Genomic DNA, 2,942 nt, shown 5'->3' with positions numbered 1-2,942 from the left:
GCCGCACGTGCCCCCCCGCCCCCGGAAGTGCTCGTCTCTTCCCGACCCGCTGGAAACCGGTCCTCCGCGCCTGGTTCCGCACAGCTCGGGGAAAGACGGGGCTCTCCGCCCTCCTGGGACAAGGGTCACGGGCCCAGCGAGCGGCGTCGGTCTCCATGACCGAGGGTGGGGTTCGGGGAGGCCTAGGACCTTCCGAGAGCGGGGAAGGGGATGAGAAACGAGGACGCCGGAAGGGAACTGGGGGGCCGCAGTCCTTGTAGCACCGCGGCTGGGCCGGCCGAGCGCGGGGTCGCAGGCGGCCGCTAGGGGACGCTGGGCGGCCGGGCCTGGGGCGGGAGTGGGCGGAGCCGGGGGCGTGGCGGGCGTGACGGGGCCACGCCCCCAGCCGGGCGGCCCGGGCTCCGCCCCTCCTTCCTCCCCGAGTGGGGAAACTGAGGCCCGGGGACGGAAGGTCGACCCCCGCGCAAGGGGGCCGCAGAGGCTCTTGAGCCACAGCCGATGGCAATGAGGAAACATTGTAACAATGCCGTGAGCTATTTTGCGCGGCAGCGGTGACGCTAAACCACCAGCCGCCCTGGCCTGGCCCCTCGGTGCCTGGATTCGCGCCGCGGAGCTGCCTCGGCTTCCCGAAAGTCTCCCCGTGAGTCTGCGTGGGCGCGCGGGCCGGGGGCTCCAGGGAGACGCTCGCGAACCAGCCAGGGAATTTGGGTACCAGCAACGGCCAGGCAGCGGGTGACAGAGATGCCGGGAAGAGGGTGACCCCGGGCGTGGGGAGTGGGGGCGGTTACCAGACCACCTGCAGGATGCGGGGGACGTGGGAATTTCAGGTAAGTAATAATTTTTGGTCTACATGTGCCCGACGCGTGAGTTGCAATATTGGGGTCATACCTAGACTAAAACAAGAGGTATTCGTTGTTTATCGAAAATTGAAATTTAACTAAAAGTCCCGACTTTTATCCTCTGAATGTGGCCACCCTATGGGGGGGCCGGGGCCGCTTAGATCGGGTCACAAGGGAGGGCCTTTTTGAGCAGGTGACATGTGAGCAGAAACCTGACGGGGACCCAGGGCTCAGGGGAAGACCCGCAAAGCCCTTGTCGCGTCTGAGGACCGGGAAGCCAGCCGCCCCGCTCAGGCTCTGTGCCCGAAGGGGAGACGGGAGCAGCAGGGCTCGTCTCATCTGTGATTCCAGAGTCTCGGAGGCTGCAGGAAAGGGTTTGGACATTTTACTCTTAGGGCAGGGGAAGCCATCGATTGCTTTAAAGCTGGGGGGGGGGGGGTGACGCAGTCTGACTTGAGTTCTTTTTTTTTTTTTTTAATTTATTTGACAGAAAGAGAGACATCGCAAGTAGGCAGAGAGGCAGGCAGAGGGGGAGGGGGAAGCAGGCTCCCCACAGAGCAGAGAGCCCAATGCGGGGCTGGATCCCAGGACTCTCAGATCAGGACCTGAGCCGAAGGCAGAGGCTTAACCCACTGAGCCACCCAGGCGCCCCCTGACTTGAGTTCTTAAAGGATCACTGCCACTGTGTGAGAAATGGGACGGGGAGGGCGCACGGGCACGAGAGAGTGGGGAGGCCAGGTGGGAGCCCGTGACCGAGGCCCAGGCCAGCGGTGATGAGCTTGGATTAGGGGGCAGTGTGTCCTTCTGGGTCTCCAGGGAGCAGTCACAGAGACAGTCAGGAGCCCACAGCGTGAACTGGGTTGACGTACCTGGGAAAGGTAAAGGGGAAACACGGGATGGGGGGGGGAGAGCCCAAGGCAATCCCGCAGATTTGGCCTCAGAAAGGAAAGCCAACCGGCCCAGGAGGGAATCCTAGCAGCCTCTGGGATAACAGAGGACATCGGGGCAGGGACCCTGCACAGTCCCCCAGCTAGCTGTCAGCTGAGTCGGGGGTGGAGGGGGACGGTGTCCTGGAGGTGTGAGGGAGCCGGGAATAGTGCTTTGGAGAGTGTGGCCAAGAACTTTCCAGAAAGTACTGTGGGTTGCCAGGTGGTCTGTGATGCTGAGGGCAGCATGGTGCCACGTGGCCTGGTTCTGTGACTGTCCACGGGGGCCAGACACAGGATAGTGAGTATTGAGGGGGAACGACTGAGGCAGAAAGTGTCTTTGAGACGTGAGGGTAGTGGGGGGCCTGGGATCTGCACTGGGTGAGGAAGGGTGGAATGAAACAGGGTCACTTATATGTCAAGGGATTTCAAAATGGAGCCAGGAGTCCATTAAGGAGACCGGCCATATGCCCGTCCTCACTGGTGGACACGTGACCTCTTGAACTGGGCAAAGTGCAAATATTCCAGGGACCAACCCTGAACCCTTCAAGCCCCCCACAGTGAAAGACCGGCAATGACAGCCTCAGTCCAGATTATGTCATAAGGGTTCCCTTTTTGCTGTCGACATCGATCACAAATTGTCTGTAAGCAACACACCCAAGCAGCCTATCTTAGCTGTGAATGCTTCTGAGTTTTGCTCCCTAGTGGGGCCTTATTTGGGTCGTGGCCCAAATCTCGGTGCCCTGGATAGCGATTCTTCAAACCCAGATAAATGAGCTTGTGTAGTGATCGCCTCCTGATGATTTTAGCTAGACAAAGGGAATGGGGAGTGGAGAGCAGGACAGGTCGCGGGGTGTCAGTAGAGGAGAGCAAGTTGTCGGAGCTGGAAGGCACAGCCTGCCTTCAGTCAGGGGACAGTAACCCAGCCTCGGTTCTAGAATCACGCCTGAATCCACATTCCCATGATCCCCGGTCCAGTGCTCCCTCCTCGTGACTCTGCTGCTTGGCCCAGCCCCATCCCAGGGTGTAGGATCCGCTGCCCTGGGCCCAGGACCCACCTCGTGCAAGACTGTGTGGGCTGCCCACTCCCATGGCCCCTGCCCCGAGAGGAAGCTCCCAAGAGTAAACACAGCCTCATCTTCCCGCCCACCGGGGTCTACCACATTCCACACCCGCC

This window comes from Martes martes, assembly GCF_963455335.1.
Source record: "Martes martes genome assembly, chromosome: 12".
Taxonomy (NCBI): domain Eukaryota; kingdom Metazoa; phylum Chordata; class Mammalia; order Carnivora; family Mustelidae; genus Martes; species Martes martes.
Note: the sequence above shows the minus strand (reverse complement) of the source record.